This window comes from Geotrypetes seraphini, chromosome 6 (assembly GCF_902459505.1).
Source record: "Geotrypetes seraphini chromosome 6, aGeoSer1.1, whole genome shotgun sequence".
Lineage (NCBI taxonomy): Eukaryota > Metazoa > Chordata > Amphibia > Gymnophiona > Dermophiidae > Geotrypetes > Geotrypetes seraphini.
This window is the reverse complement of record NC_047089.1, coordinates 183,262,152-183,276,777: the sequence shown is the minus strand read 5'-3', so window position 1 is coordinate 183,276,777 and position 14,626 is coordinate 183,262,152.

Sequence of the window (14,626 nt, the reverse complement as noted above, 5' to 3'; positions counted from 1 at the left end):
TTTATCACTGTGGCATATAATCTTGGAGGACAATATGGTATACGCAGATATTTTATGGACACATTTGATTTGTATTTACTTAGGGTGGTATCAATGATGGATTTATAGAGTGATGTAGAGTGCTAGAACCAATTGAAGCATCTATACTTTATATCTCTCACTCTTTCGTAATCACCTAAAATACTGGTGGTATGATTTTTTTTCTGAAAACCCACTTATATTATGAAAAAGAAAGGTACCACAGATGTTTCACTTCAGAGTGAGTTTTTTAATCTAGAAAGTTATTCTGTACATACCATTCTTGCACCACCTGTACTAACACAGAATAGTATTGCAGCAGTGAACGGATGCAAAATTCTCACTAACACTAACCGATCCTCAAACTTTGTATTAAAACTCTAGTATTAGAAAACCCCCTGCACTCAGCTTTAAAAAAAAAAAAAAATTGTATCCTGCAACATCTACAATTCTGGGTGGCTTACATCAAATCATGCATAATAAAATTTACAAGTGTATAACACATAAACCATCAAAACAGCAGAACGTAAACTTTATAGTTTGGTCTTCTGTGCACTTCTCTATATCTATGGGCTCCTTTTACTAACCCGTGGTAGAGCTTTTTACCCCAGACTGCTGACATAAATGCTCAGACGCTCATTCGAGTCCTCTGAGCGTTGGAGCATTTACCTTGCCAGCCCGTGGTAAAAAGCTCATCCCTGGTTTAGTACTTTGGGATTTAAAAGAGCTGTGCACTGATGTGGTTAGCGTGTGCAAATTCATTTTAACAAAGAGTGCCCACAGTAGCATACAAAAATGTGCACAAAACGCCAGCAGTAGGCAGTCACATCACTGCCCGCCGCTGGCTGAATCTCAGCCCAAGCCACACCAAAACTAGGTAGTATGGATTTCCATGTGTTAATATCAGCTTTCTGAAGCTGTTTTTTATTTCTGTATGTAATATTGTGACCGGGTAAGACCTGGACTGGAGTAGCCCAAGCCCTGACCTGGGTCATCCAAGCCTCAGCCGAGTGGTTGAATGAAACTACAACACAAAAACCACTCTAGATAATGCTTATAAATTAGAAACATAGAAATAGACGGCAGATAAGGGCCACGGCCCACCAAGTCTGCCCACCCCAATAACCCTCCCCAATTATGCAATGGAGATGGTATAATTAGGTCTACAAAAATTTTTATGCTCAGAATCATGGAGGGGGTAACTGGGGAGAACCCCAGAAAGTACCACCTCACTGCATGTGAAAAGGTAGACAGCAGATTACATCATGTCTTTTAAAGATGTAAACTGTAAGAAGCCCAAAAGCTGGTTATTACACTAGTCTCTGAGAGTTGGGAGCAGCAGTGGTGGTTAAGCACTAGGTTGCTAGTTTAACTCAACTTTCCTGCACACCAAGTCCAGATGGAAGACAGCACTTTGTAGGGCTTTAAAACTTTTTTTTTTCTTTTCTGCAGTTTGTGCACTAATGTTCCCACTAGTATGCAGTACTGGCAAAAAAATGAATGTGGACGGACTTTAGACATAAATTCTCTAAATAGCACCATAACCTCTCCTTTTTACAAAACCATAACACGATTTTTAGCGCCGGCCGTGGCGGTAACAGGAATTCTATGAGCGTTGGAGCTGTTAACGCCGTGGCCGGCGCTAAAAACTGCATTACGGCTTTGTAAAAGGGAGGGTAAGTTAGGTGGTGGTAGACACCCTCCTGCTGCCTAATTCAATTGTTTTAATTGGTGTGAATCAGTGCGGTAATTGACCACATCATTTAAAACCAATTAAAATTTCATTTTAAAAAATGTAGGCACCTCCAAGAAAGGATGCTTGGTTACATCTACAGAGGTGTCTAATGGCCCCTAAGGTGAAAGTATGCATGGTTTACACTGGAAATGACCTTAGGCACCTCTGTAGACACGATTCACATCAAACAGAGATACCAGGAATATAGGCCTTCAAAACCCTGGCCTACATTACTGGCATCTAACTGTAGCCATGATTCTGCAAACAGCATCGCAGCATGATTGACACACGCTCGGTGGCAATATTTTAGGCAGCTGCCAATATAGGTGCTGTTTGCAGAATCTAGCCCTTACTGTCTTTTATATAGGAGGCACTAAGGCCCAGATTCTCAAACCGGCCCCGATACTGGAGGTCGCTTTAAAAGCAGCCGCCGATCGCATCATGCATTGGTGCCAATTTCGGAATTGCACCAATGTGAAAGATAGGCACTGGAAATGTAAGCAAGGGTTTTCCGGCCTATCTTCACGTGAATTGTGCCTACATGTTTTATTTATTCAATTTTCTATACTGTTCTCCCAGGGAAGCTTGGAACAGTTTACATTAATTTATTCAGGTATTCACACATTTTTCCATATGTCCTGGTGGGCTCACAATCTATCTAATATTCCTGGGGCAGTGGGAGACAAAGTGACCTGCCCAGGGTCACAAGGAGTAGCGTGTGTAAGAACTCACAAGCTCAGGGTGCCAAGGCTGCAGCTCCAACCCCTGCGCCACACTCTCAGGCATAGTATGGTAGGAGGTAATATGGAAAACATTGTCTGACAGGGATGGTAAAACATAGTTAACAAAGCATGGTATGGTGAGAAATAGTATTACAGTATGACTTGGCAAAACTGGTACATGTTACTAGTCTTATGGCTCTGGAGGCACATCAGGGGGACCCTTTCAGTGTAGTTTTGAGCCCCAAATAAGCCATGTGCAATCACTATACATTCCAATGGTCATAAACAGATTCAGAGTTGGTGGGATTGTCATCAGGCCCCTCTATTTCCATGGTCCACATGTACAGGAAAGGCCAGAATATGTCCCCCATCCTCAAATGAATTCCCCCAGCAAGTAAGACTGAAATGATAGACTACACATCCCTGAGACAACCCCACAAGAGATGTATCTAGGTGGGGTGCAAGATTGCTCCTCAAATTTTAAAAAATGGCACCGAAAAAGTCAGTTGGGTGTTTGTTTGTTTTTTTTGGTGGGGAGATTGGCTGCTTGGCATCCCTCCTCTCTCCATTCCTTCCCCATGCTATAGCTTACAGTCTTCAGGTGCCGGCAGCATCAGTCAGCGTAAACACGTTGCTTTCGCCAGCCCAGAATCTTCCTCTGCTGCAGTCCCGCCTATGTGGGTGTTCTGCCCCACTTTCAGTGAGAGTAGTTTACTTAATCTAATCTAATCTAAACCTTAAGTTTATATACCGCATCATCTCCATGAGAATGGAGCGCGACACGGTTTACAAGAACTTAAAATAGTGAGTAGAGAAGAAGAAAAAGGATTACATGAACTTATGTGTAGAAGGGGGGAGAGAAAGGGGGGAAGGATAGAGCTACAATTTGCTGAAAAGCCAGGTTTTCAGTTTGCAGAATAACTGAAGGGAGCTCAGGTTCCGCAGCGGGGTGGTGAGGTCGTTCCAAAGACCTGTGATTTTGAAGAGAAGGGATTTTCCCAGTTTGCCTGAATAGTGGATGCCGCCTGGAGAGGGGAAGGCTAGTTTAAGCCTTTGGGCAGTTCTGGAGGAGTCGGGACTGGAGGAGTTGAAAGACAGTGGGATAAGAGGAGGCAGGATTCCGTGAATGATCTTGAAAGCCAGGCAGGAACATTTGAAATGGATTCTGGAGATTATTGGGAGCCAATGAAGTTTGGCAAGGAGTGGGGAGGCATGGTCAGACTTGCGTTTTGAGAAGATCAGTTTGGCTGCAGTATTCTGGATTAGCTGGAGTCTTAGAATACTTTTTTTTGATAGATTTAAGTAGATGGCGTTGCAGTAATCTAGTTTGGAGAGGATGATGGATTGGACAAGGATGGCAAAGTGTTGTTGGCTGAAGTAGGATCTAGCTTTCCTCAGCATGTGAAGGCTGAAAAAGCATGATTTTGCCAAGGAGTTGAGGTGGTCATTGAGGGAGAGAGAGGAATCGATAGTGATACCAAGGACCTTGCATGAGAACTCGAGCTGTAGTGTATCGCCTGTGGGTAGTGTGAAAAGTGTGGGCAGGTGTTCGAATTTTGGGCCGAGCCAGAGTAGTTTTGTTTTAGATTCGTTTAGTTTCATCTGTACCGAGAGGGACCAGGCACGGAGTCTCATTATGCAAGCTGTAATGTTTTCGTGGAGGTTGGTGAGGTTCTGGTCAGTCTCAAGGAGGACAAGGATGTCATCTGCATAAGTGTAGATTGTTTCCAGGGGGGATAGTTGAAAGAGTTTCAGGGCGGACATGTAGATGTTAAAGAGAATAGGGGAAAGGGGTGATCCTTGAGGGACACCGCAAGATGGAATCCAAGGAGTGGACATGGTGCCATTTGTGTTGACGGTGTAGGAACGGGAGCATAAGAAGTTTGAGAACCACATTAGGACGGTGGAGTCGATTCCAATCTCGGAAAATTGGTAAAGTAGTATGTTGTGATGGATGACATCAAAAGCAGCGGAAAGATCGAATTGTAGTAGGACAGCGAATTTGTTACGTGAGTGTAGTTGTACCTTTGAAATTAGGGAAACTAGGAGGGATTCAGTGCTAAAGCAGGGTCTGAAGCCATGTTGGTAGGGGTGAAGAATGGAGAATCTCTCGAGATAGGAGGAGAGCTGGGTAGCAACTACGGTTTCTAGAAGTTTGGTAAGTAGAGGGATATTTGCTATGGGACGGTAGTTTGATGGTAGGGAGGGGTCGAGATCGGCTTTTTTCAGAATGGGTGACAAGGCAATGTGGCCCATTTTTGTGGAGAACAAGCCTGATAGTAGAGCAGAGTTAATGAGTCTCGTAAGGGAGGAGATGGCCTGTGCAGGAATGTTTTCATAAAGGTGGGATGGGAAAGGATCTAAGATGCATTTGCAGGATTTCAGTCTGAGGCAGAGCTTAGAGATCTGGGGTTCAGATATGGGTTCAAATGTCGTCCAGGATCTATCCGCTGGGATAGGGTTTGAGTCATAAGATATGTAAACAGTGTGTACTGTTGTGGGTATCCCTCCTGCTGATTTTGGCTGGCATGGGGACATCCGGTGGCAGGAGGGAGTACGCATCCCTCCTGCTGATTCTGGCTGGTGCAGGAGGGCATCATGTAGCTGGAGTGAGTGGGCATTCCTCCAGCCAATTTTAGCTGATACGTGGGGGTCTTAGCAACAGGAAGGAGTGGGCATCCCTCCTGCCTCTATTTTGGTTCTAGGTTGAGTCGTGGAGGAGGGGGCTGTCAATGGGGGGGGGGGGCAGTACAGCATGGCATTTTTTTATGGGCCAGACATTGTGTGTGTGTTACACACATATAACATCTGTGCCCATAAAAAAAATATATAAAAAAACCAATGAGTTCGATACCTGTCGTTTTTTGGGAGTCAGTAGTACCGATCTGATTCTGGCATGCAATGTTAGGCCATCGATCAGATGGCTGGTTTTAATATTAATGACCTCATTTGCATGCCAGAACTGGAGAATGTACAACTGCAAGGAAATCCACAAAGTGAGCCATTTTGTGCATCGGATCAGCAAATTTTATCAGTCGTTAAACCAGCCAAACTGGTTCAGCGACGATCATTAGACAATTGGAGACTTTAGTGCATCTAGCCCTGAGTTAGAGTAATACTCAAAACAGTGAAAATAGATTGGGCTGTCTCAGATCCCCAGGATAAGCTTCAGCACAGAGAAAACAGCAGTGCTTAATTAAACTGGCTAAAGAATGGCACTGCCGTTATCTGGATTCAGTGAACATTTGAACTAATAAATCTGTAGAAACTTAAAGCAGAACGGAGTTTGGTGGTTGGTGGGGTTCTGCTGAGGGATGGAGGATCTCTTGTGGCCCTGATGTCAGACAGCTGTGGCCCGCTAGTGGGCCATGGACCGGGGGTTGGTGACTTTTGAGTTGGCGACTCCTGGCTTAGGCAGCTGCTGAGACTGGGCATCCTATACAGAATCAGGTCCTTTAAGGAAAAGGTTTGGTTTGGTTTTAATTCAGTACATTATGGCAGAGCAGGTTACTGTCTAGTGCTGCCCGATTCAGGGAATTTTAAAATTTGATTTAGCTTATTGAATCAATTTTTTAAGTTTCAAGTTTAAGTTTCAAATTTAATGGAGATTTGATTAATCGCTTAATTATAATTCTAAGCAATGTACATAATAATAAAATTACAAAATGTGGGGAACAATACAATAAATAACAAAAATCAGGTCTGACAAGACTATTGACAAACGTAACAAAATTAAGATCATAAGGGAAGAGAGGGATAAGAACTACAAATTATTTAAATGTTAAAGAGACATATAAGGGAGATACAGAAGGAAAGGGAAGTTAAAAATTACTTGAATTAAAATTTCATTTTAAAAAATGTAGGCACCTCCAAGAAAGGATGCTTGGTTACATCTACAGAGGTGTCTAATGGCCCCTAAGGTGAAAGTATGCACTGGAAATGACCTTAGGCACCTCTGTAGACACGATTCACATCAAACAGAGATACCAGGAATATAGGCTTTCAAAACCTTGGCCTACATTACTGGCATCTAACTGTAGCCATGATTCTGCAAACAGCATCGCAGCATGATTGACACATGTTCGGTGGCAATATTTTCCTGCCCAATTGAGCATTTTTTTCAAACGTCTTAGCAGGTTTATTTTGTAGTCTCTCCACCCACCCCTCTTTGCCCTCTTCAACCTCACACTGGTGCTGTAATGTAAACAAAATAAAAAATACTTTTCCTATCTCTGTTAGGTCATAGCTCACGCTTGCTATCTAACACCAGCTCTGGCAGGACACACATTTCAAATCTGACATATTGTAATCACAAAATAGAAAATAACATTATTTTTTCTACCTTCCACTGTCATATCCAGCATTTGTTTGTTTCCACTTTCTACCATCTCTTTCTCCCCCTCCCCCCCCTTGTGCCAGCGGCAATTCTTATGTTCCCCTCCATGCAGCATCTCTCCTTTCCTCCATTCCATTATCATGTGCAACATTTCTTTCTCTCTCCCCATGCACCATTCTCTCTGCCCTCCACCTTTTATCCAACATTTCTCCCTCTCTCTCCTCCATGCAGGTCTCCCTCCCCGCCACCATATGAAGGATTTCTCCCTCTTACTCCTTTCTACCTCTTTGTTTCATCTCTCCCTTCCTCTCCTGTACCCCAACAATTCTTCCTCTCTCCTTTCTCCCATGTGCAGCATCTTTCGTCCCCTCCCGTCCCCCTGAACAGCAGCTCTCCTCCTTTCCCACCCATCCTCCTGTGCTGTGCAATAGCACCCCACCAATCCTCCCTCCGTGAAACCTGACATACTTCCGAGGCCTCCTAAAGCAGCAGCGGCGGCAGTGCTCTGAACAGGCTGCTTTGTGACCTGCCTCGCTAGGGCTTCCTTCTGTTGCGTCACCGATGTTGTCATCAGTGACGTGGCAGAGGGAAGGCTGAGAAGCAACCCATTCAGAGTGCCATTGCTTCTGCTGTTTTAGGATGCCTCGGAGGTATGTCAGGTCTCACTAGGGTGGGGGGGATCGCTGAATCAGTAAGTCCCATTTTCTCGGACAACGAATCGATTTGAATCAATTCACCGAAGTTTACTGACCCAAACTTATTACCGATCTATCCTGACAGTGCAAGGGACACTGGGACAGTAACAAGAACTTATACTCTGACTGAAAAGGCCAAGAGAACTATGAATTAGAGGTTCAGAAATTCAAAGAACAAAATAAAAAACTGCAGGAATGGTGTACAAGACGCCAAGTTTTTAATAAACAACAATAAAAATAATCATGAACATAATCAAAAAACAGTTTGTATCCACTGGCAGCATCTCTCACTCTTTCCCTCACTTCCCAGCCCCCCAATCCATGCATCATCTCTCCTTCCCAACCTCCTCCCAGCCCATGCAACATCTATCCTTCCCTGTCTCCTCCAAGCCAGTGCAGAATCTGTCCTTCCAACCCCCTCCCAGCCCATGCAAAATCTGTCCTTTCCTGTCTCCCCCCAGCCCGTGCAGAATCTGTCCTTCCCAACTCCCTCCCAGCCTGAGCAACATATGGTCTTCTCTGCCTTCCCAACTGACCTCCCATGCCATATTTCTCCCTTTCCAACTATCCTATCCTATTCTATATATCTCCCTCTACACCACCCCCAGGTCCACCATCTCTGCCTTTCTCTTTCCTTCTTCCCTTCAGGTATCTCATTTCCCTTTCCTTCACAGCACCCCATGTTCAACTACTTTCTTTTTCTATCCCTCCAGACCATCACTAGTTCCCCCATGTTTCTGGCCCTATAAGTCCTTCCCCTTCACTCCCCACCTGGTACGTCTTTGAAACCCGCCCCCCATTCTAATTTAAAAAAACAAACAAAAAACAGTCCTGGGGGTTTCTTGGCCCGGCATGTCCTCCCCCTTCACCTCTGCTCACATTTGTGTTACAGGGGAATGCTGGCTGCAGCAGCGACTATGAAATGCAGCCTGCGGCCTTCCTCACCGCTTTCCTTATGCCGTGGTCCATCCAGGCTGAAAAAGGAATTTGTGTCATTGGGACGGAACACGGCACAAGGAACGCAGGGAGGGAGGCCGCTGGCTGTGTTTCAGAGTCACTGCTGCAGCCGGCATTCCCCTGTAACAAAAATGTCAGCAGTGTTGAAGGTGACTTAGGACTGGCATGCTTAGCTGCCCTGTTCGCACCCCCCTGCTAATGTCGGCCCTGCAGTTCTGGACTTCCCCACACCTGCCCTCCCCCCCCCCACCCAGTTTGCTATTATTTTAAAGACAGCCACGGAGTCCACCCCTGCCGGCTTGCTTCATATGTTTTGGTCCTGTGACAGCCTTCAAACACTTTGGTCTTTTGTAGCATTGTACCTGCAGACTGCTCTGCGTAAGCAGATTCCTTTGAGGGTGGATTTCTGCTCTTTTCTCAGGTGGTTCATCTGGGCTTGTCTAGAGGGGGGTAATATGTTCATGAAAAAAGTGTCTTTACTGGCCCTGAAATGTATTCTTTTGTTGTGGCACCAGGCTGAAGCGCCTACCCTTACTATGTGAAGAAATTAATTGTTCACTTTGTTGAAATTTGAATATTTGGATGTCTGGTGGGGAGGTCCTGGTTTGTGGAGGAAATTCAGGAGAACATGTGCTCTTGTCTGGGAGGGATTGTCCCATAGAGCTAGAAGTTCTCTATTGAACTTTTGACGCTGGAGTGCGGGGGAAGGGGGGTTTCGGGAGGTGGGTTCCTTGGTGGTTGGGGGGGGGCTTGATTTCTGTAGGTCTCCGTGATGGAATAACACAATAGACTGTTCCTGCTAATTTCTACTGTTTGCTGTTGTTGTTTGATGTTAGCACTGACTGTATTTTTTAAAACACAAAACTCAATAAATATGATTTTGAAAAAAAAACAAGCCAGCTGTGCCACAGCGTCCACCAGGTGAAACTTCTAGGCCTACCCCGGAACTCTTCATTCAGCAGCCCCCGCCTAGGCAGGAATAGAAAGTTGCTGCTAAATGAAGAGTTCCGGGGCAGGCTGATGGCAGGTCTCATCTAGTGTAGTGTTCTTCAACTGCCAGTCCGCACAGGGCCGGCGACATCGATGCGCTGAAATTTCCTGCCAGGTGTATAGCAGTGCAGCACAAGTCTTGGGCTCCCCAACTGCGGTGGTGTTGGCGGCAGGCTGCTATTCCACCCAGCTTCGGACTCCAGGCGGTGCACAGGGCCGGCGTGTGGATTGGGGCCATCGTCAGCATCTGGGCCTTCCCTCCACAACAGCTCGCTTGTGCGGCGAGAGTCCGCGCACCTGCATGATACGTGCAGGCACCCGGCAGTTGAGAGGGTGCCTCTGAGTGCAGCGGGTTGAGCCCATGCGGCTGCGGGGTCATGCTGTGTTCGCTGACTGCCGCCAGGTTGTTGACAGTGTCCGCGGGTGAGTGAGCGATGCGGCGCTGGCCCTGAGCTTTTCTGTCAGCGGGCCACTCACTCGTGGTGACTCAATGACAGGGCAGCAGGTAGGGGCCTCTGGCTTGTCTTGGGCAGCAGGGCCTGCGGTACAATGCTGTTTGCACCGGCTTGTTTGGGGGCAGGGTTGAGCGAGATCATGGGGAGCCTCCGACAGTGGCTTTCTCCCCTCCCAGCAGCTCTCATACTTGCCAGCACAGTGATTCACTTTGGCAGCCTTGGGGCTTATGCTGAGTTGCGACCCACCTCTAATGATGCAACTTCCTCTTTTCTTAGAGGCGGCATGACCCATCAAAGGACCCAAGGCTGCTGAAGTGAATCGCTGCTGCAGGCAAGTACTGAGAGCTGCTGGGAGGGGAGCCAAGGGAGGGAGGAGAGCCACTGTTGGAGGCTGGGAAGCTGCTGGATAAAGGGAGAGCTGCTACTGGACCTGGAGGGAGGTAGGCGAGATGCTGCTGGGAGGGGAGGAGGGAAAGGGATGGAAGGAGAGTTACTGTTGGATAGAGGGAGGAGGGAAGGGAGAAGGAGAAAAGGAAGGAAACAGCTGACAGAGAGATTAGAGGAGAGGAAGGGGTCAGGGTGGAATGGAGAGATCAGATTAGGGAAAGGGGAGAGACAAAGGAATGATAAAGTAGAGAGAGATTGATGCTGGAAAGGGGATCAGCAGAGAAATGAGAAAGAGGTAAAGATGCTAGATCTGGTGTAGGAGAGATAAAAATGAAGAGAGCAGTGAAGTTGAAATGAATCATGTAAAAAGGAGAGAGGGGGCACAAGCTGGATGGAAAGGGGAGAGGGGCATAGAAAGAAGGCAGGTACCATATGGAAGGGGGAGAGGGCAGACAGTGGATGGAAGGGGCAGATGCTGGATTGAAAAGACAGAGAGGGCAGACGCTGGAGGGAAGAGAGTGAAAAGAAGATGAAAGCTGAAATCAGAGACAACAAAAGGTAGAAAAAAATAATTTTATTTCTATTTTGTCATTAGAATATAAAAGATTTGAAATATGCAGTATATCCTGCTAGAGTTGGTGTTAGACATAACTGGGGACTGCAGGCACTGCTTCTTTATTGTATGTGTGATAGCCTTGCGCTTGTGAGCCTTAGGTCTGATTAGAAAAAAAGCTTTCTTTCTCTTCTCTCCAAACTGCAGCTCTGAAGTAAAGGCAGCAATATTCCTGAGATGTACATTCATTTGCTTTCTTGCCCAGATAGTCACTCTGTCCCTCACCCCTGCAACAGAGAAAATACAGGATGCCCGGCTTTGTCAGAGAAGCACTTTGCTTTTATCCCAACATATATTTTACTCCTTTTTAGTATCTTTTCCCTTTTTAGTCTCCTGGAGCCTGCAATTCTGGTCTGCATTCATTGGCTTCTTCTGCTCTCCATACTTTCTTGTCCTGCATATAGTGAGTTAGGTTTAGGGAGACAGTCATTACAAGCTTTAGAGAAGTGTTCTGCTTGTATCCTCTGCTTGTATGTGTCTTTCACCCTTTTTTCTTTAATGTGTGGTTCTAGTTTGTAACACATAAATTGGACTATAAAATGTTTGGCTTGTTTGTATATTTTTCATATATATTTTCTCTCTTTTTATGTATGTGAGATATGTTGTACTTCTGAAAATAAAGGCTATTTTTGGAGAAAAGTGATATTTTGGGTTATTGTCTGGGCCCAGATGCGTGTGAGATGTGTGTTAAGCATGTCTAGCATGTGTAAATGATATCTTAGGCACTATGAGAGTGTAATGGTTGTAACGGGGCAACTGGTCTTGGGTGTGACCCCCCCCCCCCCCCCGTGGCCCTTACAATATGTATTATAAAGTTTAAGGATAAAAGTATGTTCTTTATCCCTCTCATTTATCTGCATTTTTCTCTGCAAATAGACCTGTTGTAATTCCTGAAGCAAGTTCTGCTGTTGCTGTTGTTATGTTTAGAAACCTAAAATAAAATAATACGCAATTACCTAAAATAAAATGAAATAATACGTAACTGCCTGCTAGCTTAATGTACAATAGTGCAAGATTGAAAATACTGTAAAAATCTATCTGTGAGCATGTAGAGTTGGAGGGTGCAATAAGTTATGATAATGGACAAGTTGAAAGCTTTACGTTATTATAAACAAGATAATTTCACTGTTCAATGGAGGGATGACATTAAGAGCTATTGAATGGATTGGGAAAGTGTAAGGGAGAGGATATTGATTGTGTATGGTTCTACTTTTATATGCTTTGTGAGCTTTCATGCTTGCTCAAAATTATGATGCTTGATTATATAGTTATACTGTATATTTGGAAAACTATATTAAAACGTAAAGCAAAAAAAAAAAAAAAGGGCAAATAAGGAATGGAGCAGAATTCTAATCCCCCAAAAGAGTCTGGAGGATGAACTAGCTAAAATCACTATTGAGGCTTGTGACCATTCAGGCACCAGGCCCGCCAAGGTCCCAGTTAGGACAGAAGCCAGGGTACAAAAGAAAGCTCGGAAGACCATTTCTAGAGTAAGTCCTGTTCCTGATTCTGACAATTTCCCAGTTAACCACCAGAGGGAGCCTGATCTTGCTGAGAATATATTAGGTGATCAGTATTCAGGTCACCAACGGAGGAGCTCTAGAGCTATCTTGAGCACTGCTGACTCAGCTAGGTTAGGGCGTGTCCCTAGAATACAAAAGCCAGTAGTGGAGAACAGGCAGACAGGCAGGCTAGGGAGAAGGTTCAAACCTTTTCTCCCTGAGGACCTCCCTGGGTCAAACAGGTGCAATAGGCCTACACCTATGGAGGTGGAAGAAGCTGGACAAGTGGAGGAACTGTCTGTTCCTGATGCAGAGTTGCCCATGGAAATCCAAGGTCTTTCTGAAGTTGGGGAAAACTCACCTGTTATGCCTCAGCATATTACTGACATGTTCAACATATTACTGACATGTATCCTCAAGTCTGCTTATCTGACCTCTTTGTCCTGAGTGTTACCTTGATCTCAAAGGGACAGTAAAGCTTGCTTATTTGAGATCTTGACTTCCTTTGCATGCGTGCCGCTCAAATAACATCAGTAAAGACATGAGAAACCAAACAAGTATCTGCTATCTTGACCTCTTTGACCTGGGTGTTGTCAAAACAGATAACAAAAGACCAGGACCAGCTGTCTTACTAAGAGGCCAGTAACATCAAAAGGACTGAGAAACCAAACAAGTATCTGCTATCTTGACCTCTTTGACCTGGGTGTTGTCAAAACAGATATCAAAAGACCAGGACCAGCTGTCTTACTAAGAGGCCAGCAGTTTTTCACCCTATATAAGAGACGAACTCAGCCCAAAGAAAATGAATCCATTTTCGTTGCAACAAAGGGACAGAAACCCGGTTCTCCCCTCCTATCAATCGCAGAGGGTTCCCGATTGTGAAGGATGGTGTTGCCCAGAATTACGGTGATGTTATTCTATTTTTATATTTATCTATGCATGTAATAAAGTGTTATTGTTTAGGCTTTATATTGTCTGTGTGCTTTTCTGAGTGTCACTGATCATCCCACTTGGCAGAAATAAGTGGCGGAACATCAACTGAAGCCATGGATGTTGGCTTGACGAGCAGCTGCAGGCAATAGGCTGCAAACAGTAAGTTTTGTTTTAGGACTGCTTGCTTTTGAAACTGTTTGATTTTGGAGCTAGTTTTTTTTTAGCTCAGTATTTTTGTTGGTTGTCTTATGAAGCTGGAAGTGTCTCTGGGGAGAGGTTTTGCTGTCACTCAGGGAGGGAATTTTGAAAGCCATTATTGGTGCTTTTTCTAGCAAAACCTAAGGCACTCTCCTTTGCCCGGCAGGTGCCTATAGTCTGCCGGAGGCTTTATTTTTTTTAAGGACTGTGAATTGTGAGCGCAGGAGCAAAGAGCTTTATTTTGTACATTGGACTACCTGCTTGGGAGCAGGCTGTGCAGGCTCTGGGGAGAGCTAAAATGCAGTATTGACTGAGTGAGAAAGAAGGGGAAAGTTTGGACTTTATGTTGAACTGTTTATTTTTCCTTCTTTTTGAATTTTTGACTTGTTGGAAGCTTTTACCAGGACTCTGCTCATCCTTGATTATGAAATCCTGACCTTTATGTTTTGATGAGTAAAAGTGGAAAATTTTTCATTTAAACTCCATTTGTGTGATCTTGATTTTTGTTCCTGATTGGTGTCAGTTCAATCCTGCAGGGTGGCTCCAGGCCGGGTCACACGCTAGTGCTCTTTTTCAGTGTAACCACTTGGAGTGCTATGGAGTCCCGGTCGGACCACAGTGAGGTTACAGGCTGGAGCCCCTTTTCAGACAGTATGAGATCTGAATGTACAGAGAACCAAGTCATATTGCAGCTTTGAGAATTTCCTATATGGAGACTGACCTCAAGTAGGTTACTGACACAGCTGTAGTTTTGCATCTGGTTTGCAAAAGAAAGCCAATTTGGACCAGTTCTTGTATTTATGCTGCAGCACTTTTGTAAATTGCTTTCTTTGTATGTGTTTGTTTCCTTAGATGCTTTGATTCCTGATGCAGGCGTTCATCGCGGAAACATGGCTCCATGTTGAGTCTATGAGCTTATCCGAGATTTAAGCACAGCTGTGAATAAATACTCTCATGTTGTGGACTTTTCTTGGAGTCCTTAGTTTGTGATTTTATTGGAAGATCACTAGCCCACACTTATGTTTTGGTGCAGCCATAGCTCTGACATTGAGCCTTGATTCCATCCTTAAAAGAATCCTATTATA